The sequence below is a fragment of the Hypanus sabinus genome, chromosome 30 (genome assembly GCF_030144855.1).
Source record: "Hypanus sabinus isolate sHypSab1 chromosome 30, sHypSab1.hap1, whole genome shotgun sequence".
Taxonomy (NCBI): Eukaryota; Metazoa; Chordata; class Chondrichthyes; order Myliobatiformes; family Dasyatidae; genus Hypanus; species Hypanus sabinus.
Genome location: NC_082735.1, coordinates 15,318,122 through 15,344,427, shown reverse-complemented (window position 1 = coordinate 15,344,427; position 26,306 = coordinate 15,318,122).

Genomic DNA, 26,306 nt, shown 5'->3' with positions numbered 1-26,306 from the left:
TAGATGGAGACAGTTACTGCATGCATAAACTGCTTCTTGAAAGAACAGTTAATCTGGTCTTTCGCTCCCTTTTAGTTGCAGCTCTGCAAATGATTTTACAATTCTTTTTTAAAAGGTGGAATCTACTTGAATCATCCTTTTGAACAGCTTTACAAATCATAACAAGCCTCTATGATAATAACATGCCCTTCATTTTCCCCTTTAATTATTTTGTTAATTATCTTAAAATTATCTCTTTTTTATTGACTTTTTGTTAGCAGAAAGAGTTTCTCTCTTGATACCGCATCAAAACCACTCACAATTCAGGTCTGCTCTTAATCCTTTCAAATATAACCAATACCAATTTATCAATTTGATCTGTGGAACTGTGAAAAAAAAACAACCTCAGTGTACTTCTGGTAGATCTCTGTACCTTCTCCAAGGGTGTTCACAGAACTACGCAACTTATGCCAGTTGAATCCCAACCTGTGATTTCTGAAGGATTAGCATCTATTTTTTATTGCTTTTACACTCTGAACTCTGCTTTGTAGACTTTCTCTAGCAAAATTTTGATAAAATATTTTTTCAATGAGCAACTGTTTAATTTATCCAAAGCTGATCGAGACTCAACTAAGATTCTTCATTTGTAATGAATGGTTTATCAATCTGTTGGGACTGCGTGCCTTCTTTTGCCATCTCCTGAGATTAACTAGAGGTTGTTGAATAGCAATCTAATCATTCCTTCAATAAATTTAAAATTAATCAAGCTGATTAGATCTTATTTACTCACTGAAGTCTATTTAGTCCTTCCTTCACTCCTGTCAAATGCCTATTTTTCTCATTAACAAACCATCTTTAGAATACTAGAAGCATTCTTGTTAATTGCTTTCTGTTCGTGAAAGCAAGGATCCTAATTACAAATGTCTTTACTGAAATTTCTCAACGGGCACTGTGGAAAGGAACTTAACAAAGTGCTTCTTTGGAAAACACGATAAACTAGTCTCACTGGTTCTTCACTGTTCATTTATATCACAATGCAGACTACAAGGCTAGGCAGGTTGGAAATGTACTGTATGTGTTTGTCTCAGGCATTTCTTTTCAGTTTGTGAAACCTTAAAGCTGGTAACAGATTTTTCGATAATGCTTTCTCAAGCCATGAGGACTCAAAGTAAAATCCGGACCATAACCTGTACAATTCTTCGGTTTGCAGGAACTGCACAATATCTGCCAAAGCCTGTTCAATAGCAGTCGCTTCCACGAAAGGCTGTTGGTTTTGATTAATAAATTTGATGATGAATTCACAGCTCATGTAATACCTTCAACCCACACCCCCTACGCCACCCCTTGCAGGCTATCAATCTGCATTCAGTTTCTGGATCTTGTGGGACTACTCTGGAATTTCCTTGGCTAAAAAATTAATTCCCTGGACACTGGTGGTCCAAAGCCTAGAAGGAAAGTCATAAAAGCATGACAAATATTGATCCTTTTTTTCGACAAATAAAGAAGCACAAGTGACAGCAGATGTTGGAATCTAGAGCAACATGCAGATTACTGAAGGTACTTAGTAGGACATCAGCATCTGTGGAGGGAAATGGGCAAACAACATTCTGGTCAAGACCTTCCATCTGGAGTCCAGAGTCATGATGATGGGTTTTGACCAGAAACATTCTCCAGTGATACTGTCCAATATGCTAGCTTCCTCAGCTATTCTGTGTGAGGATCCTGTCAGGTCCTTGCAGGCTACTAACATTGACACAGGAAGTCAGAAAACTGCAAGGGTGGATGCACTGGGAAGCAGATGCTGGGACCATGGAGTAGCTGGATTGGAAACGAGGGTTATTTAATGAAATCTCCAGGAATATTGAACCAAATTTGAACATGTTTGTTCTGCATGCCTGCTTGGTCCTAAAACCATACTGTAAGTTGCATGTTTACTGATGTGATTAACTTGTTATAATACTGCTAGTTGAAATTAAGTGGATAATGCTGCCTGATCCAGATGAACTTTGCCTTACAGCTGCCCAAGTTATGAAGTTTACTGCAATGGAATTCAGAGATCACCAACCAAATATTTGAGATGTGGAATGAAATTTGTCTGCATGGAAGTTTTGTAGGAGGAAAGAACATTTGAGTAAACACAAAATCGGTCAATTATCAATTTTTATTAATAGCTCAATACCGAAGGGCAGTAAGATTCGGATAGAATGTCACCGCATTGACTGGATTGGCCTCACAGTCGAATCGCTCCTTTGTGAACAAATATCTCAGATTACAGCACTGTTGTATTCTCATTAAGTGTAGTTGCAGAATCCATGGCAGCACCTTAACATATTTCCCTGGCCTTCATGCAAATTACATTAAACCAGTGTACTTTAATCCATTCGTACAAACAAGCTGGATGAACTCAGCAGGTCGGGCAGTATCCGTTGAAATGAGCAGTCAACGTTTCGGGCCATTACTGCCTCCACAAAAGAGCAATGACTACACCGGATCTCTCCAACGAACCTCAATCGTCAAATCCCTTCCATTGTCCTGATATCTCCACTTCCTTAACTATTTCCTACCCTATGAACCTTGTGTGTCAGAGAAAATGGCTTTTTGCAAGTCAGAAACCTCTCATAAGAATGCCCCTCCACTTATAACATGGGTAAGACAGATTGTGATGCAGAAAATAGCATCACTAAGAACAGACTCTCTCTGGGACACAATGTAATTTTGTTTTTACTACCTCTCATGTTAAATCCCAAGGGCAGTATATCAATTAATGTGATGCTATTACAGCACTAAAATTTAAAATTCAGCATAAATTTATTCTCAAAGTGCACGCTGTATATGTCACCATGTAATACCCTGAGATCTGTTTCCTTGCGGGCACGCTCAGTAAATTAAAAAAAAACATGATAGAATCATAATATAATTGAACAGAAAGACCACACCCAAGATGATGGACAAATAACCAATGTAGAAAAGGGAACAAATACAAAAGAAAAAAAACCAGAAATAATAATAATAAATAAATAAGCAATAAGTATCGAGAACATGAGATAAAGAGTCCTTGAAAGTGTGTCCGTTGGTTGTGGGAACAGTTCAGTGATGGGGTGAATTAAGTTATCCCCACTGGTTCAAGACCCTGATGAGTGAGGAGTAATAACTATTCCTGAACTTGGTGGCAAGGGTCCTGAGGCTCCTGTACCTTCTTGCTGATGGTAGCAGTGTGAAGAGAGCATGGCCTGGGTGGTGGGCATTCTTGATGATGGACTCTGCTTTCCTGCGACAGTGCTCTGTGTAGATGTGTCCTGGTGGGGAAGGCTTTTCCCCCAGTGGACTGGGAGACAAGCACTGCTTTTTGGAGGATTTTCCATTCAAGGGCATTGGTGTTTCCCTACCAGATCATGATGCAACCCATCAATATACTCTTCCACACTTTGATAGAAGTTGCTAAAGATTTAAATGTCATGCTGAATCTTCACAAACAACTAAGGAAGTTCAGCTGTTGCCATGCTTTCTTTGTAATTGCACTTAAGGGCTAGACCCAAGACAGAATCTATGAAAAGATAACACAGAAGAATTTAAAGTTGCTGTCTCTCTCCACCTCTGAACCCCTGGAGAATACTGGCTCATGGATCTGTGGTTTCCCCCTCCTGGTCAATAATCAGATCCTTGGAATGCTGATATTGAGTGGGAAATTTTCGCTGTTTCACTACTTGACACGATTTTCAATCACATTCCTATGTGCTGATTCATCACCACCTTTGATGCAGCCAATAACAGTCATCAGCATGCTTAAATATGGCATTGAATCTGTGCTTAGCCTCACAACCATATATATAAAGTGAGGAGAGCAGGGGCCTAAGCACACAGCCTCATGCTTCACCTGCCCTAATGGAGATTGTGAAGGAGATGTATTTGCGAATGCAAACTTTCTAGGGTCTGCAAGTGAGGAAACTGAGGAGCCAATTACACAAACAGGTATCGAGGCCAAGGTCTTGAAACTTATCAGTTAGTTTTGAGGGGATGAGAGCTTTGGTTGAAAAGTTCTAATCAATAAAGAGCATCCTGATGTATACATCTTTGCTGTCCAGATGTTCCAGGGTTGAGTGAAGAACAAATGATACAGCATTTGCTGTGGACCTGTTGTGCCAGTAGGTAAATTGGAGTGGATCTGAGTTGCTTCTCAGGTAGGAGTTGATACATTTCATCACCAACATCTCAAAGCACCTCTTCACAGTGGGTGTAAGTGCTACTGGACAACAGCCATTAAGGCAGGTTAACGTGCTCTTCTTTGGCACTGGTGTAATTGAAGCCTGCTCAAAGCAGATGGGTATCTGCGACTACTGAACCAAGAGGTTAAAGATATTGGTGAACGCTCCAGCCAGCTGATCAGCATAGGTCAACTGGTACTCCTTCTGGGCCTTCTACTTTCTGTGAGTTCACCCTGCTATAGGATGCTCTCATGTTGGACCTTGAGACTGAAACCTCATAGTCATCAGTCCCTGGAACAGTTCCTGACAGTCAAAGTGAGCTTAGAAGGCATTAAGCTAATCTGGAAGCAAAGTCTTGCTGTCACTGGTGTTGCCTGATTTTGCTTTGTAAGAGGTAATAGCACTCCAGCCCTGCCAGAGCTGTCGAGCATCCTTCTGTGACTCATTTAGTCTCAAATTGCCACTTCACCCATGAAATGGCTTTCTGAAGATCATACCTGGACCTCTTGTATAGTACTTGGTCTGCAGATCAATTGCCTCTGATCTGAATCTCAGCAGATTATAGATCTCATGGTTCATCCAGGGATTCTAGTTGGGGAATGATTTTTGGGGACAAATTCATCTCCGATTATTTTTAAAAATAAAATCAATGACATCCATGGTGTATTCATTCTGATCCTCTGACGAATCCTTCAACACGGCCGAGTCCACTGACTCGAAGAAACCCCGGAGCTGTTCCTCTGCCTCTTTGTTGCCCCTATCTCGGTGGCCTTGCTCCTTAATCACTACCTGTATGCAGGTAGAAGAAAGACAGCTAAGTGATCAGGTTTTTGGAAATGTGTCTGGGCATGGAACAGTCTGTATTCCTTATTGTAGAATAGCAGTGGTCTAGAGTGTTGGGACCTGCTAGATAGTGAATTTGCTAGTTTATTAAACTGGTTCAAAAATTTGTTGATTAAAGAAAAATTAAATGCAGTAAATTACAGTGAGAATCATTCATAAGAGGAAGTTAGATATGACCCTTGTGGCTAAAGGGATCAGGGGGTATGGAGAGAAAGCAGGTACAGGGTTCTGAGTTGGATGATCAGCCATGATCATACTGAATGGTGATGCAGGCTCGAAGGGCTGAATGGCCTACTCCTGCACCTATTTTCTATGTTTCTATGTTTCTAAAACAGGTATACTTAAATGCCTTGTAAGCACCCCACAGCATACCACTGTGGTTCACTGGTGCCTTCTTGGCACCAGCTGTAAGATCTTGATTTAATTTCTGCTGGTTTTTGTAAGGAGTTGGTACATTCTCCCTGTGACTGCATGGCTTGACTCTGGATGCTCCAGTTTCCTCCCATATTTCAAAGATGTACGGTTAGAGTTAGTGAGTTGTGGGCAAGCTATGTCGCTATCAGGCTGCAGGCTGCCCAACACAATTCTCACTGATTTCTATGTTTCAATGTACCTGTGACAAATAAAGCTGATCTTTTAGACCAGAAATAGGTCAGTAGATCATCAACACAAGAAATGTTGCAGATGCCAGTAATCCTGAGTAATAAACACAAAATGTTGGAGGAACTAAGCACGACAGGCAGTACCTATAGAGAGGACAGCAGTAGATCAGTTGCCCTCCTCTCTAGTGCCCTAGCTGTGGAGCAGGAAAAATAGGAAAAGGAAAAGAAAAAAAAAAGGAGAGAGAAGAGCTGTTTGTGATGTTTCCTGGAACCAAGCAATGAATAAAATCAATGCCATTGTGAAAAAGTCTGTGAACAACATTCAGATGGGACTCATCAATAAACAATGAGTGAACAGGTCACATGGCAAGTGACATGGCGAGGCATGGTGCCCTGAAGGGTTTAATTTTACTCAATGGCCAACTCACACAAAACATTGTGCGGAACTATGCGTAAGAAGCAGTTGACTGACAAGCAGCGCTGGAGTGAGGGTGACAAGATCAAAGTTCAAAGTCAATTTACAATCTAAGTACATATACGTCACTCTTCTACCGTGAGATTTATTTTCAGAATCAGAATCAGAATCAGGTTTATTATCACCAGCATATTACATGAAATTTTTTAACTTAGCAGCAGCAGTTGAATGCAATACATAATATAGAAGAATTATTAATAATAAATAAAATAATAATAAATAAGTAAATCAATTACAGTATTATAGTGATGTACTACATACAGAGCTAGAGACGACACGCAGTTGGTAAGTCGTTTCGAGACTAGTTTATTCAAACTTCGCAGCGCTGGTATTTAATCCCTGGCGCCCACCCTCTCCAGGCGGAAATGACATCAGAGGTGTATTACCAAAGTCTTTCCCCGCGTGCTGGCTATTTGTGAGCTGGTTCGCCTATGCAGAAAGTGGATCGCCACAATATACTTATATTGACTAGATTTTTAAAAGTGCAAAAAACAGAAATACTGTGTAAAAGGGAGCTAGTGTCTAAAGCTTCAATGTCCATTTAGGAATTGGATGGCAGAGGGGAAGAAGCTGTTCCTGAATCGTTGAGTGTGTGCCTTCCAGCTTCTGGAGCTCCTACCTGGTGGCAACAGTGAGGAAAGGGCATGCCCTGGGTGCTTGGGGTCCTTAATGATGGACATTGCCTTTCGGAGACACCGATCCCTGAAGGTGTCCTGGGTAATTTGTAGGCTAGTATCCAAGATGGAGCTGACCAGATTTATAACCCTCTGCAGCTTCTTTAGGTCCTGTGCAATAGCGTCCCCCCCTCCATACCAGACAGTGATGCACCCTGTCAGAATGCTCTCCATGGTACATCTGTAGAAGTTTTTGACTGTATTTGTTGACGTGCCAAATCTCTTCAAACTCCTAATGAAGTATGGCCTGACTTGTCTTCTTTATAACTACATCGTTATGTTGGGACCAGGTTAGATCCTCAGAGATCTTGACACCCAGAAACATGAAATTGCTCAGTATCTTCACTTCTGATCCCTCTAAGAGGCTCGGTATGTATACCTTCATCTTACCTTTCTGCAAGTCCACAATCAGCTCTTTCGTCTTACTGACGTGAGTGCCAGCTTGTTGCTGTGGCACCACTCCACTCGTTGGCATATCTCACTCCTGTATGCATTCTCATCACCACCTGAGATTCTACCTCCAATGGTTATTTTGTCAACAAATTTATAGATAGTATTTGACCTATGTCTAGCCACACAGTCATGTGTATATAGACAGTAGAACAGTGGGCTAAGCACACACCCCTGAGGTGAGCCTGTGTCGATCGTCAGCGAGGAAGATATGTTATCACCAATGCATACACATTGTGGTCTTCTGGTTAGGAAGTTCGAGGATCCATTTGCAGAGGGAGGTACAGAGACCCAGGTTCAGCAACTTCTCAATCAGAATTGTGGGAATGATGTATTAAGTGCTGAGCTATAGTCAATAAACAGCACCCCAGCATAAGTGTTTGTATTGTCCAGGTGGTTTAAAGCTGTGTAGAGAACCATTGAGATTACATCTGCCATGGACCTATTGTGGCAATATGCAAATTGCAATGGGACCAAGTCCTTGCTGAGGCAGGAGTTCAGTCTAGTCATGACCAACCTCTCAAAGCATTACATTTCTGTCGATGTGTGTGCTACCAGACAATAGTCATTAAGGCAGCTCACATTATTCTTCTTAGGCAATGTATAATTGTTGCTTTTTTGAAGCAAGTGGTAACTTCTGTCCATAGCAGTGAGAGGTTGAAAATGTCCATGAATACTCCCGCTAGTTGGTTGGTACAGGTTTTCAGAGCCTTACCAGGTACTCCATCGGGACCTTTTGCCTTGTGAGGGTTTACTCTCTTTAAAGACAGCCTAACATCGGCATCTGAGACAGAGATCACAGGGTCATCAGGTGCAGCAGGGATCTTCACAGTTGTAGTTGTGTTCTCCTTTTCAAAGCGGACATAGAAGGCGTTGAGTTCATCTGGTAGTGAAACATCGCTGCCATTCATGATATTGGGTTTCGCTTTGTAGGAATTTATGTCTTGCAAACCCTGCCAGAGTTGTCGGGCATCTGTTGTCGCCTCCAACCTCATTCAAAATTGCCTCTTCGTCCTTGAAATAGCCCTCCACAAATGATACCTGGTTTTATGGTATAGGCCTGGGTCACCACAGATGTAGCTGTCAGCGGACAACGTACCTCCTGGTTTATCCATGGCTTTTGGTTTAGGAATGTACAGTAAGTCTTTGTGGGCACATACCCATCCACACAAGTTTTAATGAAGCTGGTAACAACTGCAGCATACCCATCCAGGTTCGAAGATGTATCTCTGAATACAGTCCAGTCCACCAATTCAAAGCAGTCCTGTAGTCACTCCTCTGCTTCCCTTGTCCAAACCTTCTTGGTCCTCACTACTGGTGCTGCAGTCTTCAGTCTCTGCCTATACTCAGGGAGTAGAAGTACAGCCAGGTCATCAGACTTGTAGGCATTTACAGGAAACTAAAGAAATACAGTAGAATTTATGAAAAAACCATAAATAACAAAGACTGACAAAGAACCAATGTGTGAAGGAATCAGAATCAGATTTAATATCACTGACACATATCGTGAAATTTGTTGTTATGTGGCAGCAATACATGAAATACGTAATGATAAACTGTAAATCACAGTACGTATATATATATATTTAAAGTTAACTGAAACAAATAGTGCAAAAAGTGGAAATAATATAGTGAGGTAGTGTTCATGGGTTCAATGCCCCTTCAGAAATCTGATAGCCTAGGAAAAGAAGCTGTTTCTGAATCACTGAGTATGTGTCTTCAGGCTCCTGTGCTTCCTTCCTGAGAAGGGGGCTTGTCCTGGGTGATGGAGGTCCTTAGTGATGAATGCATTGCTCCTTGAAGATGTCCTGGATACTAGGGAGGCTTGTGCCCATGACTGAACAGACTGAGTTCGCCACTTATATCGATCCTGTGCAGTGCCCCCCCCCCCACCCCACCGCCACCCTCGTACCAGACAGTGATGCAGCCAGTTAGAATGCTCTCCATGGTACATCCGTAGAAATTTGTGAGTGTCTTTTCTGACATACCAAATCTCCTAATGAACCCTAAAATACAACTGCAGATGCTGTGGATCAAAGAATGCGAACACAACGCTGGAAGAACTCTGCAGGTCAGGCAGCATCTGTGAGAAAAGAGTAGCCAACGTTTCCGGCCAAGACCCTTCATCAGGGTCCTGATGAAGCCCTGAGGCTATGATGAACGGTCTCGGCCAGAAACGTTGGCTACTCTTTTCTCACAGGTGCTGTCTGACCTGCTGAGTTCTTCCAGTGTTGTGTTTGCATCCTAATGAACAGTGTCTTGCCTTCCTTGTAACTGCATCAACAGAAGACAAATTGTGCAAATAATTACAGTGTAAATAAATAATACTGAGAACGTGAGTGGTAGAGCCCTTGGAAATCACTGTCAATACAGACAGACATACTTTATTGATCCTGAGGGAAATTGGGTTTCGTTGGTCCAGATGTTCTGCATCCGAGGGTTCTAAAAGAGTTGGCTCAGGAAATTGCGGATGCATTGGTAATCATTTTCCAATGTTCCTTAGATTCAGGATCAGTTCCTGAAGATTGGAGAGTGGCTAATGTTATCCCAATTTTCAAGAAGGGAGGGAAGGAGAAAATGGAGAACTATCGCCCTGTTAGCCTAACGTCAGTCGTGGGGAAGATGCTTGAGTCCATTATTAAGGACGAAATAGTGGCACATCTAGATGGCAGAAATAGGATTAGGCCAAGCCAGCATGGATTTACCAAGGGCAAATCATGCTTGACTAATCTGTTGGAGTTTTTTGAGGGTGTAACAAGGATGTTAGACGAGGGTAAGCCAGTGGATGTTGTGTACCTAGATTTTCAGAAGGCATTCGATAAGGTGCCACATAAGAGATTGGTGAATAAAATCAGAGCTCATGGCATTGGGGGCAGGGTTTCAACATGGATAGAAAACTGGTTGGCAGATAGAAAGCAAAGGGTAGCAGTGAATGGGTGTTTCTCGGACTGGCTGGAGGTGACTAGTGGGGTACAACAGGGCTCTGTATTGGGACCACAGCTCTCTACGATTTATGTCAATGATTTAGATGAGGGCATTGAAAACTATATCAGTAAGTTTGCTGATGATACTAAACTGGGTGGCAGTGTGACATGCGAAGAGGATGTTAGGAGAATACAGGGAGACTTGGATAGGCTGGGTGAGTGGGCAGATACTTGGCAGATGTCATTCAATGTGAATAAATGTGAAGTTATCCACTTTGGAAGCAGGAACAAGAGGGCAGAGTATTGTCTGAACGGTATAGAGTTAGGTAAGGGAGAAATGCAAAGAGACCTAGGAGTCCTAGTTCACCAGTCAATGAAGGTGAATGAGCAAGTGCAACAGGCAGTGAAGAGGGCAAATGGAATGTTGGCCTTTGTTACAAGGGTAATTGAATACAAGAGCAAGGATGTCCTTTTGCATTTGTACAGGGCCCTGGTGAGACCACACCTGGAATATTGTGTACAGTTTTGGTCTCCAGGTTTAAGGAAGGACATTCTGGCAATTGAGGAAGTGCAGCGTAGATTCGCTAGGTTGATTCCTGGGATGGCAGGGCTGTCTTACGCAGAGAGATTGGAGAGATTGGGCTTGTACACGCTGGAATTGAGGAGATTGAGAGGGGATCTGATTGAAACGTTTAAGATAATTAAAGGATTTGATAGGATTGAGGCAGGAAATATGTTCCAGATGTTGGGAGAGTCCAGTACCAGAGGGCATGGATTGAGAATAAGAGGTCAGTTATTTAAAACAGAGTTGAGGAAGAGCTTCTTCTCCCAGAGAGTTGTGGAGGTGTGGAATGCACTGCCTCGGAAGATGGTGGAGGACAATTCTCTGGATGCTTTCAAGAAGGAGCTAGATAGATATCTGATGGATAGGGGAATCAAGGAATATGGGGACAAGGCAGGGACTGGGTATTGATAGTGAATGATCAGCCATGATCTCAGAATGGCGGTGCAGACTCGAGGGGCCAAATGGTCTACTTCTGCACCTATTGTCTATTGTTGTTGTGGAATCAGTTCAGCATTGAGTTGAGTGAAGTTATCCCCACTGGTTCAGGAGCCAGGTGGTTGTTGGAGTGGGACCTAAGGCTCCTGTACATCCTGGCCAATAGTAGAAGCAAGAAGACAGCATGGCATGGAATTTGCTGGTCCTTGACAATGGATATTGTTCTCAAGAATGTTGCCATCTTGAGAGAGGCAGCAGAGTAGTGCCACTCTGAACAATCCTAGTTAGTGGGGCTGTTTTGAACCCCACGGGGACCCTTGCTGGAACTTGAAGATCTGAGTTATAGGGAAAGATTGAATAGGTTAGGACCTCAGTTCCAGCAGTGCAGGTAAATAAGGAGGGAATTTATTTTTGTATGGCAAAATTATGCGGGGTGTAGGAAGGTTGAAGGCATGCAGGTTTTATCTGCTTGGTTGGCAACTTTAGCTAGAGGTGAAATGTGAAATATTTGAGGGGAATCTGATGGGGGAATCGCTTTGTTCAGAAGATGATAGGAGTATGGAACAAGCTGCCAGCGGAAATGGCAGATGGAGGTTCAATTGTAACATTTAAGAGAAGTTTGGATAGGTACATGGATGGGAGGGTTATGAAGGGCTAAAGCCTGGGAGCAGGTAGATAGGATTAGGCAGCAGACAAGGTTGTCTGGCTAAATATGCTATCGGGCCTGCTTCTGAGCTGCTATGACCCAATGAAAATTGGAAGTGATTTTTGTGTGTTTGCCTAAGACAACTTGGCATGGACAGCATATTATTATTTTACTTCTGGGTTTGGGACAGATTGCAGAGGCATTGGATATTGAAACCTGTTCCAACCAGCCTTCCATAGACCTCTATTTTCCTATCATGCATGTGCCTAAATAAGAGTTTCTTATATTTCCCTAATGAACTTGACTCTACAACCACCCCTGGTAGGGTGTTCCTCGCCCTCACCACTGTGCAAAAAAAAATCAACCTCTGACTTAAGCTTTCCTCCAATCACATGAAAATTAAAAATCAGAATAAAAAAAATAATCCCTCAACTGCCATGATGGAACTTGGACACATTGTTTCTTCAGTAAATGTTATGTTCACTTGAATTCATGAGTTATCGAAACCAACAATCATTATAGAAGGGAGAGAGTTGTCAAAATCAGTGCTGAAATAATGTAGGATCAGATTTATTATCACTGACATATGACATAATACTTATTTGATTCACAGAGGTACAATGCAAAGACAAAAAAACTATAAATAAAGAAGAAGTGCCAAAAAAGGAATAGTGACTATCAGTAAATCTGATGGCTAAACAGAAGAAGCTGTATCTGATCGTTGCACAAGATCCAGTTGTCAACATAAGGTTTAATTGTGGAAGCTTGGTATATTGATAGATCTCAAGAGTACAATGACATTTAGCTTTTTTAAAAAATATATATTTTTAGTGTCCCGAGAGCAGGCACCTTTAATGTGATAGATGGAGGCAATATGATAAATGGATCCCTAAGCAGACTGCAAATTCTTGCAAAAGGCAAAGTAACTCACAAGAACTGCCCTCCAGACATACACAGATGATCCTTCCGCATGACCCGCAGAACTATAGATTCGATCATCAGTTTAATTTAAAATGATTTTAACTGAATATGCCAAAATCAGCCCCGCAAGCTTACAATATCATGTTGGCAATAATTATCAGATGTTTCTGGAAAGGAAGAGGAGTGCTAAGTTGAACCATCTGCTGCGTCAGCAGTCAATTGGTATGCCAGAAAGTATTAAACTGTCTAATTAGGTGAACATTAAATCTTATTTCAGCCATTGGTTGCAGTCTTTCAGTGGACTTCTCTTGATTATGTGATAAATACTTCCTTTCTGACCTATGTGCATTAATGACCACTTAGAGAGTTGACTATTTTCCCCCCAACAATTTTCCCTCTCTCATTGTAAAGTTGCAATTCTGCAGCATCAACGTTCCCAGCAGCTAAACTGATTATCCATGCATTGAGTTTACAGTTCTATTTCCTGACAGGAAGGCAATGTACCCTGAAGTCTTCTCGAATACTAAATTGTGTCCTTTTGACCCACGATTCTTTGGCCAAGTGTGTCCATTATTTCAAAGCAACATTTAATTTTAATGCTTCTCAGAAAGTAATTTCTTCCTGATGGCTTTTCACAAAAACACTATCACTGCTTATCATTTGGATGCAGAGTCAAATTGATCAAGCAGACGTTACCATTAGAATCAAAATCAAGTTTATTATTGTCTGAAATGATGTGAAATTTGTTGTTTTTTTTTGCAGCAGCAGAGCACATGAGTGATAATGCTTCATTTGGAAACAGAGGCTGGTGGTGAGATTCCCTTCAAAATTGAGAGCATGTTGGAAGGTTAGCTTATGCTGCATATATAATGGTAACTTGTTCATTATTTTAACACGCGAGACAGTTTATGCTTTACACACTGAAGTTTGAAATTGGATTCGAGTCGACAAAGCAAGTGTGTAAGTTGCTTTCAATTTTTTTTTCATGATTTCAGGTCTGTTCAATTCTTGTGGAGTTAGACTCAAAGGAAATCGGACTGGGTGCTTCCCATCTCAGATGTGGCAGCAATGTTTAAGAGGCATTTGGACAGGTATATGAACAGGCAGGGTACAGAGGGATATGGACCACGTGCAGGGAGAGGCAATCAGTTAGATTTGTATTGTGGTGGGCACAGCCACGATGGGCTGAATGGCCTGATGCTGAGCTGTCCTGGATTGATAGTGGAACATTGTTTCTAAGATCAGAGGCCAGTAACTTGTGAAATAGCTCAGGGGTTGGTGCTAGGCCCATTGTTGTTTTGTCAACTATGCCAACAGTTTGGATAAGAATGCACAAGGCACGGTTAGTAAGATTGCAAATGACAATAAAGTATACAAGGTTCCCTCTAATTTTTTTACAGATCTGTGGACCAACCATTGCTCTAAGCAGGGCATTTTTACATTGCCTGAAAACTACAAGGTACTTTAAATTTTTTTGTAATATTTAGAACGAAAACAGAAAAAGCACATATATTTGATTTTAATTATTATTTGAAGGGTATAATGAAATACAGTACAATTCATAAACTCTTATTTATTTACTTATTGACATACAGTGAAGAATAGGGTCTTACAGCCTTTGAGCTATGGTACCCAGCAACCCCAGGTTTAATCCTAGACTAATTACGAGACAGTTTAAAATGATCAATTAACCTACCAGTCGTTATGACTTTGGATTGTGGAGGAAATCCGGAATACCCAAAGGAAACCCATGCAGTTACAGGGAGAATGTACAAGCTCCTTACAGGCAGCAGCAGGACCTGAAGCTGCATACTGGTACCATAAAGTGTTGTGCTAACCACTACACTACCTTGACACACTAACTGTGTGACAACAAAGGCCATGTGCATGGGAGCAGCTTAACCACTGCGCGGCCATGCACCCAAGCGGCTTAAAAGGAACAATGGTGACATCGTGCTGAAGAAGGCTTTTGGCAGGCTGGTCTTCACCAGTCAGGGGATTAAGAATAAAAGTCGGGGGGTCAGGGTCCAGTTGCTCTGGACACTGGTGAAGCTGCACTTGGAGTACAGTGTTCAGTTCTGGTCACCATGCTATAGGAAAGATGTAATTAAACTGGAAAGAATGCAGAACAGATTTAGAAAGATGTTGTCAGAATTTGAGGGACTGAGATAACAGATGGAGGCAGGACAGGCTAGCGCTTCATTCCTCGGAGCGTAGGAGACTGAGACGGGATATTCTAGCGGTGCATAAAATCTCGAGGGGCATAGATTGGATGAATAAACTCAGTCTCTTTCCAAGAGATGGGGAATCAAAAACTGGGGGGGGAGGGTGTTTAGGTTTAAGGTGAGAGAGGAAAGATTTAATAGGAGCTTGAGTGGAATAAATGCAGTATGAGCTACAAGAGGAAGTAGTAGAGCCTGGTGCAGGAACAACTTTTAAAAAAACAGGTACTGGATGGGAAAAGCTTAAGTTATGGTCCAAATGGGATGAGCTTGGTTGCCATGGAACAATTGGCTGAAGGGCCTGTTTCGATGCTATGTCTCTGTGAATCTATCCCTTGATCCTCAGTTTTATTTAGATATATCCTCCTACATTACATCTCCTACACAACCCTCACAATCCTCCACTATTGCATCTCCTACATTACATTTGCCTTAAAAAATGTATTTCTATGACATCTTCATGAGGAACCTTTAGAAAACATAACAGATGCCAGAGGAGTCCTATGTTCCTGTCTTTCACGGTTCACTGGAACCTTATTGTCCGAAGCTGGAGAAAGGTGAATGTAGTCCAAGTTCTGGATCTAGTTTCCACATACCTACAGGCTCATTTACCTGCTGGTGGTAATTACTGAGTGACTTGTCAAAATTGTTAGTGTGTACCTGCTTTCCTGCTCGTTTAAGGCAGGACTTGTCCGAAGCCAACTGGTCAGCAGTTATATCTCCACAAAGCATGATGGGAAAATAAACTAGCCTCACCCTGGAGTCCATTGAGAACACAGTGAACCAGACAGCTGATTTAGCAGACACCTGGCATTTGTGTGGTCACAAAGATGGCTACCTTAAGGATGTATAAGAGAACGCTGGCACAGATGTGTTCCATTTACTTTTGAAATGCTCTTAGAGCTAGGGGGCTTGGTGGTTGGGTGTGAAGGAACTGGGTCACTGGATGTGAATAAAAAAGACAATGAAAAGGGCTTGTATGAGAATGCCCCTGTGAGCCACCCTGAGATGAAAAGGACGGTGAGAAACCAGCCCCTGTAAACTGGCAAAACAATTCCATAAACTGAAAAAAACTTTGCATTGGCTTTAACTGTGATTTGAGAGTCTTGGACATTCCGTGAACTCAGGAGTAACATACAAGCCAAAAAATATTGAGTACGTGGGATGCAATAACTCTTGAACCACCTTTGTAGAAAGTGGACCAAATTCAGAATTTGGAGCAGGCATTGAAGTAAGCATGACATTGAGTGACAAGCTGGAACAATAAGTGTAACATTGCTAATAAAGTGTTATGAAAAATAATTGATATACCAAATATTTTAAGGTGATTTTTTTTATTAATAGAGACCGAGTTGTACTAAATAGTAGATACCTTTTAATCTGCTGTGAATTGATAGCCTGTAGCAAGGTCAATAATGCTTGCTAAAGTGATTGTATCAAATCCCCAGAGATGCATGTGAGAGAAACATGATCAGCCCTAAAATGCAGTACATTCTGGATGAGATAGTGATTTCAAAGTTCAAAGTAAATTCAATGTAAATGTTATTATTGAAGTTCATATATGTCACCATGTAGAACCCTGAGATACATTTTCCTGTGGGCATACTCAGCAAATCTATAGAATAGTAACTATAACAGGATTAGTGAAAGATCATCCAGAGTGCAGAAGACAGCAAACAGTGCAAATGCAAATATAAATAAGTAGCAATAAATAACAAGAACATGAAATAATGAAATAAAGATTCCTTAAAGTGAGATCATTGATTGTGTGAACATTTCAATGATGGGACAAGTGAATGCAGTTATCTCCTTCTATTCTAGAGACTGATGGTTGAGGGATAGTAATTGTTCTTGAATCTTGAGGCTCTTGTGCCTTCTATCTGATGGCAGCAGTGAGAATAAAATGTGTCCTGGGTGGTGGGGATCTCCTATGATGGATGCTGCTTTTCTACGACAGTGTTTCATATAGATGTGCTCAATGGTTGGGAAGGCTTTACTCATGATCTACTGGATCAAATCCAGTACCTTTTTTTTTAGGATTTTCCATTCCAAGGCAATGGTGCTTCCAAATCAGGGGTGAGGCAGCCAATTAATATACACTCCACCATAGAAGTATGTCAATCTTTTAGATGCCATGCCAAATCTCTGCAGACTTCTAAGGAAGTAAAGGCCTTGCTGTGCATTCTTTGCAATTGCACTTACAATGCCTATAAAAAGTATTCAACTCCGCAGCAGTTTTTCTGCTTTATGGTTTTACAACATTGAATCACAATGGATTTAATTTGACTTTTTTGAACACTGATCAACAGAAAAATACTCTTTCATTTCAAAGTGAAAACACATCTCTACAAAGTGATCTAAATTAGTTACAAATGTAAAACAGAAAATAATTGCATAAATATTCACCACCTTTAATATGACACACCCGATCATCACTTGTGCAACCAATTGGTTTTAGAAATCACATAATTAGTTAAATGGAGAATACTGTGTGCAATCAAGATATTTCAATTGATTGTGGTAAAAATACACCTGTATCAGGAAGGTGGATCAGTATTCTGGCAAAAACTACACCATGAAGACCAACTAACACTTTGAGCAACTCCACAAAAAAGGTTTTTGAGAAGCACAAGTTAGGAGATGGATACAAGAAAATTTCCAAGTCACTGAATATCCCTTAGAGTACAGTTAAGTCAATATTCAAGAAATGAAGAGAATGTGCCACAGCTGTAAATCCACCTAGAGAAGGCTGTTCTCAAAAACTGAGTGACCGTGCAAGAAGGGATTAGTAAGTGAGGCCACCAAGAGACCTGTGACAACTCTGGAGGAGTTACAAGCTTCAGAGGCTGAGTTTGGAGAGACTAGATGGCTAAAGTTTACTAGAAGGCATGAGGGATACTCTAAAGTCAGCTGAAAGAATGTTCTATGGTCTGACGAAACCAAAATTAAGCTTTTTGCCCATCAGACTAAATGCTATGTTTGGTGTAAGCCAAACAGCACACATCATCAAAAACACACCATTCCTACATGAAGCATGGTGGTGGCTGCATCGTGCTGTGGGGATGCCACACTGCAGCAGACACTGGAAGGCTTATGAAGGTAAAGGGTGAAATGAATGCAGCAACTTACAGAGAAATCCCAGAGGAAAACTTAATGCAGCCTGCAAGAGAAATGCAACTTGGGAGAAGATTTGTTTTCCATCAAGACAATGACCCCAAGCATAAAGCCAAAGCTACACAGAGAAGGCTTAAAAACACTACTGTTAAAGTCCTGGAGTGGCCAAGACAGAGCCCAGCCCTAAATGCAATTGAGAATTTGTGGCTGGACTTGAAAAGGGCTATTCACTCATGATCCACATGCAATCTGATAGAGCTTGAGCAGTTTTGAAAAGAAGGATGGGGAAAAATTGCAGTGTCCAGATGTGCAAAGCTGATAGAGACCCATCTACACAGACTCAAGGCTGTAATTGCTGCCAAATATGCATCTACTAAATACTGACTTGAAGAGGGTGAATATTTATGCATTCACTTATTTTGTGTTTATATTTGTAACTAATTTCAATCATTTTGTTGAGATCTGTTCTCTCTTTGACATGAAAGAGTCTTTTTCTGTTGATCAGTGTTAAAAAAGCCAAATTAAATCCACAGTAGTTCAGTGTTGTAAAACAATAACACATGAAGTCATCCAAGGGGCTGAATAGGGTGTTGGGTGTCGTATTACATAGTTATGGATGTCATTCCTGGAAGGGTTATTTTTCTCTAGTAAAGTTCTTATTTGGAGATCTGCAAGCTTCAATTTGGTTTCTTTGAAATACCATTTAAACTTTGTGGAGTCACTGTTACAGTTGAACCAGTGCCTAATTCCATCTTCATTAATTTGGTGTTCACTCCTGGCGTAAGCCATATTGCATGCCCATTGCTAATTTTCACATGGTAACTCTTAAAGCTGCACTATCTTGTGTCACTCTCATGTTTACCATACTTTTCATCAACAGTGTGTAGATTAGTGCTTTTTGAAACTGCAACTTGTCTTCTTAACTTTTTCTCTTCCCTGTGCAGTCCATTTATTTTTGTCTGTCTGACATACTCTTCATATGTGTCCTATTTTGTTTCATTTTCCACAAGTTTTGCCTTTAAGTCTGCATTTGTTTGGTGCCTGTTGCAATGGCAACACAATTTGTTCAGCCAGGCTGGTTTCTGTTTAGACACTGCAATTTTATTGACATCAACTTACATTCTTGGCTGCAGCTCAATTGTGTCCATATCTGTGGTTTCCATGGCATCAGCAATTTCCATTGCTCTTCTGAATTTTAGTTGTGCTTCAGTTTGTATCCATTTTTGTTTTACTTTTCTTTTATGATTTCCAACCTAAGAAATCTCTTAGGGTATCATTAAGACCACTGCTAAACTGACAATGCTCAAACAATCTCTTTGGTTCAGCTACATACGCTGAAATGGACTCCACTGTTTTTTGATTCTGCTTAAGAAACCTAAAGTGTTCCACACTCAATAATGGCTTTGGTTTTAAATGTTCCTGCAAAATCAGGTTCAATGTCACCAGCATACATCATGAAATTGTTCGTTTTTTTTTTGCAGCAGTAAATTGCAACACAGTAAGTATATATAAACTGTAAATTTGAGTGCAAAAAAGGAGAGGACAACAAATAGTGAGGTAGTGTTCTTGTGTTCACTGTCTATTCAATCTGATGGTGGAGGGGAACATTGAATGTGTGTCTACAGATTCCTGCATCTCCTCCTTGATGGTGGTAATGACAAGAGGGCATGTCCTTAGTGATATCAATCTTTAATGATGTATGCTGCCTTTTTGAGGCATTGCTTTTTGAAGATATCTTCAATGCTGGGGAGGCTAGTGCCCATGATGGAGCTGGCTAAGTTTACAACTTTTTGCAGCTTTTCCAGATATTGTGGAGTGTCTCCTGAATAGAACCATAGAACCATAGAGCATTACAGTACCAGACAGAGCTACAATCAGATAGAATGCTCGCCACTGTACATCAGTAGAAATTTGTGAATGTTATTGGTGACATACCAAGATTCCTCAAATTCCTTTTGAAATATAGTAATTGTTATGTTTTCTTTGCAATTCCATCAATTTGTTGGGCCTAGGATAAATCTTTGGGGATGTTTACACACAGGAACTTGAAATGCTCACCCTTTCCAATACTGATCCCTCCATGAGAACTGGTGTGTATCTCCTTGACTTCTCCTTCCTGAAGTTCATGATCAATTCCTTGGTCTTCCTGATGTTGAGCATGAGGTGGCTGGGTTGTTGCAACACCACTCAACCAGCTGGTCCATCTTGACCCTGTCCACCTGCTCATCACCATCTGAAATTGCCAACAATAGTTGCGTCATCAGCCAATTTATCGATGACATTTGTGCTGTGCCTATCTGTACAGTCATGGGTGTTGATTCTCAGCAAGGAGGAGATGTTATTTCTGCTCCATGTAGTAGGTCTCCTGGTGAGGAAGTCAAGGATCCATTTGCAGAGGGAGATACAGAGGCCCAGGTTTTTGAGCTTGTTGATTAGAGCAGAGGTATGATTGTGTTGAATGCTGAACTGTAATCAATTAACAGCAAACTGATGAGGGTATTACTATTGTCCAGGTGATCCAAGGCCGAGTGGAGACCCTGTGACATTGCATCCACTGCAGACCTATTGTGGCGATAGACAAACAGCAGTGGGTCCAGGTCCCTGCTGAGGCAGGAGTTGATTCTATCCATGCCCAATCTCTCAAATCACTTCATCATAGTAGACGTGAGTGCCATTAGAACATGGTCATTGAGGCAGCTCGCTCTGTTCTATTTAGGCACCAGAATGATTGTTGTCCATTTGACACAGTTGGAATCTCTAACTGCAGAAGTGACAGTCTCTAACCCAAGCAGCCTGGTTGAAAGTTGAAATGCCCCACGATCATAGGGAAAGGAAACTACTGAAATGATGAAGGAAGCAATGAACATCACCAGAGATGGAGGACCTACATTGCTGCCCTAAGCACCAGTAGCGTAATGGGTAAATGAGAAGAGATAGTGAGGTCATCAGGATGCGCTCTTTCATGTCTGCTGATTGCAGAGTTTAGCTCCTCCAGTGCCTGCCCCACATTGGCCCAAAGTGGAATGTACACTGCTACCAGGATGATGGTAGAAAACTCCCTCGGCAGATTAAAAAAAAGTTAGATTTGGCCGCTAGATGTTCCCGCTCTGGTGACAAGCCCAAGACAGAACCACCACATCTGTGCATTATGATGAGTTTATCATAATGCATACTCATCTCCACTTCCTTTAAAATACTGAGCTGTTTTGCCTTTGCAGATAATGGTGAGTTAATCAAGCTCAGCACTGCATCTGAAATAGTGTGGGGTGGGTGTGGAATAGCCATGTATCTGTAAAGCAAAGTACACAGCAGTCTCTAATGTTGTGCTGGTCCAGCAATTTTGTTCTGTGGTAACACTCACAAAATGCTGGAGGACCTCAGCAGGCCAGGCAGCACCTATGGAAAAGAGTAAACAAGTGATATTTTGGACTGGAACCCTTCATCAGGACTCTGAGATTTTCAGTTTTATTTTCCAGAAACAGTCCATCTGCTAGCAGGTTAGTCAGGGTGCGAGTCTGATCCCTCTGGGTTTCTATCATACTTGAAGACTGGCTTGGCTTCTATGTTTCCATGTTCTTAAAGGGGATCTGTATTCATGACCTGAGTCTGAAGTCTGGGATCTGTCAATTTTGAGTATTGACTTACATGCAAAAGAAATTTCTGAAACATTTCACTCAAAGTTTACTATGCAAATTACAAAGATATACTTAAGGAAATTTTTGAACAGATGACTAAGAATGTTGTTTAAACTTCTTCTTGCTTGCTTTTCTGTAAGTGTGAACCATAGGCCTTTGGAATCTTACTTCATCTCAAACCAATGAGGAATGAAGGGTTTGAGAAAGCAATTGCATTTATTGTGAAGGATGAGTTCCAAGTAAATGTACTACACAAAAAATTCAAGTGAAGGAATGGAAGATGAATGAAAAAGATTTACACAAGAGAAAAAAATAATGCCATTGTTTAAACCTTCTAAGACTTTGCTAGACAATTGAATGAGAATCAAGAGAGTTTTAATGGTACATCTATTCAATTACTGGACTAGTAACCCTGACCTCTGGACTACCACTTTTGAATTCAGAGGTCAAATCCTTCAGTGAAAGCTGACCTTCAGTTATTGCTGTTAATATTGCTCGAGAAACAACTGACCACCCACTTGATACATAAAGTTGCCGACAAATTTATCTGTTTTCTGTTTAACACACACAGTAGTGCTGCGTGGGTGAAAGTGTGGTTTATGCTTTGCATCTGAAGCAGGAGTGTGTGAGATGATATGAGAAATGTACCTTATAATGTGTACCAACCAGCTGTAAATATTGCAGGTGGAATCAAGATCAACATGAAGTTATCATCAGGAGAGTTTGAGAAAAGTGGAACATGAATTAATGGTTGCAAGTAGTAATGAATTGTAAATTAAGGAGAAATGCTCCAAGATCCATATTGCAGATTCCAGCATCTTCAGTCTCCTTTGTATCCCATAAACTTAATGATTGATGTGCGTGGTTTGAATATTGGAAGTAGGGTATCATCAGAGATCCTCATCACCCAGGCCTTGCTGTTTTCTTGCTGCTGCCAATAGGTAGAAGGTACAAGATCCTCAGGAATCAAGAACAGTTTATACCCCTCAAACATCAGGCTTTTGAACAAAAGAGGATAACTACACTCACTTTCCCATCCATTGAGAAATTCCCACAATCAATGATATCATTTTAAGGACTCTTCATCTTGTTATTTCATGTTCTTGTTATTTATTGCTATTTATTTATATTTGCATTTGCACTGTTTATTGTCTTTAAACTCTATTTCATCAGTCCTGTTATAATTACTGTTCTATAGATTTGCTGAGCATGCCCACAGGAAAATGAATCTCGGGCCTGAATGTGGTGACATCTTTGAACTTTAGAAATTCTCAGTCCAAAGTTGAAGCACAGAAAGCTGTCATGGATATGCGGACTTCAAAAATATCACTTTACAGAGGCCTTAACTATTTAAGAAGCACGCTTTTGGCAGAGGTGTAGAAACCTCCTATGTCAAGTCTGTTTGTTGGAGTTTCCTGATGCTGCAAAGTCTACCTGAGGACAGTGATGTACCTTTTCAGAGAATCATGCTCAAAAGTCTAAGTCTAAGTCTGCGGCTTAGTCAAGAGAAGACAGGAGATCGCAATCAACCCATATGTTAACTGCATAAAAAAGAAGCAGAAATGGCATGTTCCCATTGGTAGGTGAGACCAGGGCAACACATCTGTCAGATGCAGTATTGTTCATGACAACACAGAGATGTCAAGTGGGGTCTTGGCTATCTCCTCTCAAGACAGCCAAGCCTGCCTGTTGGGTTGCCGGATTCTTACAACTGTATCAGCAGCTGTTCTTGTCACCAACAGCCCAACACTACAGTATTTGCAATTAGCTTGGTAATGCATAACTAATGGGAGTACATTAATTAAATGTGTTTTTAAAAGACTGATGTAATTAGGTCACTGCCTACATTTCAATATCGAACTGTGTTCATTATGTGACTAATTAAATGTAAAATGTTCAATGCTCCAGCAAAATGAAAATGCAAAACTGTCGGGAGAGACTTGCATTATTTTGCTTTTGATTATATTATCACAAACGTAGCAGTAGAGATAAGTATAAAAAAAAAAGCATTTCCCTCCCTGCTTGTATGAAACCTTTATTCTTGCAGACTCAGTTTGAACTCTACAGATAGGGATTAAAAGATCAATGTGTGAGAGAGGACCATTCAGGTTGAAGACACCTTTCTTAGCCAGTCCCAGTTGGCTCATTGTAGCTCAATGGCTCTTCCATATCCACTGTAAAATGGGCACACAAAATCCAGGAGTATACGATTGTTGCCGGGACATTGATTTCTATTAGAAAATAATAAATGGAGAGAGATTCGTTTTGTAGAACCTTGCATAATAAATTGGATCGAGCAGGATGTGCACTTATGGAAGAAACGTTCTCTGAAACGGCTTGTTCTACATGGCAGAGTTGCAATCTACTGAGTTAATATCCCATTTAGATTGAAATGAAGCGACACATATCTCCCTGTCATTAGTCCGTAATTCTCCGCTAATCCAGCCGTTGTTTTACCTACAGGATGCAGTCTTACAAAAGCTTTGGCTAGCTTGATGGCATATTTTCAAATTGTTTCCCTCCTCCTTACTGCTTTTGAGTTTGATATTGGAAATGATTCACTGCTAATTTATACCCTGCTGAGTGTTTGAAACACTTGAATCTTTCCTGAGAACAGCTAAGGAGGAGAAACAGCACAATGAAGAAAATATTAAAATATACATATAGTGTAATTACCTTGCTCATCTCTTTCAGGGGGTTTAGCCAATAAATTATTCCATGAAGCATATCCCTTCTTGCTATATGGGGAGGACAAGCACATCCTGAGAACAGGAAGCCCAGCATGATCTTCATTTTAAATACGTTAGTTGAATGAAAAATATTAGTCAAGGCACAAGGATAAACTCTCTGATTATTCTTTGCAACACACACAAAACTCAGCAGGCTCTCCTGCATTTTCCTTTAATTCTGTACCATTCTCCTTTGTTATAATGTTGCATTTATTACAGGATTGGTTTAACACCTTATTTGAGACATGCTCCTCCTGCTATGAAGGACTTCTTATGGAATCTATGATATGATATACGTAAGTGATGTAAGGATAATAGGATCACAGTTAAAAGAACTAGAAAGAATGAACAGAAAGTAAAAAAAGTTTTTTTGATGTTGACATAACTATTTTGTATAAATATTAATGTAAGAGTGACTAGTGAGGCACATGAGACCTACTGCATATTTGTTAAACCTTGTGAAGTGGTAGAGATTGGGAATGGCTTCTTAAGAACCCCTGCTTGTCGTGCATTATGGAAGATGAGCAATGTGCAGATTAATGCCACTATGCTACACTAGTAGTCTGACATGTCACTCACAACTGATGACTTTGTTCAAGGCATGAAATATATTGAAACTGAAGGTGGACATTAAACTGACTTTGTAAAATAGTTCTAGTCACACATATTTTAACTTTAAGCAAACCATGTAAAACTCGCCCCAATTAACTGCCATTACATTGCAACTATGTGTTAGAGTTTGTCTCAATTAAAGAGATAAAGATTATCTTTACTTGTCACATGTTATTGAACTATACAGCCAAATGTGTCATTTTGTCTCAAATCAAATCAGTGAGGATTGTGCTGGGCAGATTGCAGTTGTTGCCATGTTTCCAGTGCCAACATAGCAAACCCACTACTTACTGATCCTAACCGTATGTTTTGGAATATGGGATGAAAGTGGAGCACCCCAGAGATCATGGGGGAAATCTACAAGCTCCTTACCAGTGAGTATGAGGGTTGAACCCTAGTTAGTGAGCATCTGGCTCTGTAAAGTGATGTGCTACCTGCTACCATGCCACCCTTTACTGGAGGTTAGCCCTTGCTAGTGCACCCATGATGGGATATAGGGAGCTTGCTAAAATGGCTGACAGTCTATACAATCAGTTAGTTGGTGGTCAGTCATTCAGCCTCCGCTCTCTACTTCAATAAGCCAGTCAACAAGGTCCCCAACATAAGGATACACAGGGCTGTGAAACAGACGATGCCGGGCCTGTGATTTAAAATGCTTGCTTTCTAGGTACGCTAAAAAGAGCCGACTGCCTTTCAGCTTCGACTGTGCCAGCACAGTGAAACATCAGAGGTCTGTAAACAACGTGGGTGCCAGATGCCAATGTTGTCTACTGTTCATTATGGACACCCTTTCAGGGCAATGTTTCCTGTGTGACACAGGTGCCTATTGATGAGAAGACAAAGAGCAACGAAACCTCTCAGGAGGTCACCAACAGCAGCAAGATCCAGATTTATGGGATATGATGGGTTATGCTCTGCTTCGATCGGCAACACTACATATGGGAACTCGCCTGGCTAAAGTGACTAGGCCTCTGCTCGGTGTAGATTTCCTGTGTGCTCAAAGATGGTTAGTTGACCTTAAGAAATGCCGGTTTGTGGATGTCAAGGACTTTGGGTCATTATCCTGCTCCCCCAGTAAGTCCCTCACAATGACTCTGTCAAGCACATGCACCACTTCATGTGAGTTTACTTAACTACTGGGCGAAGTCCCCGACCTCTACAAGCCCACATTCTCCACTGCAGTCAACTCGAGCACCACATCCCATGACTGGCCCATCAGACCATGTGCGTAGACTGGATCCAGAAAAGCTGGCAATCATGAAGGCTGAGTTTGCCAAC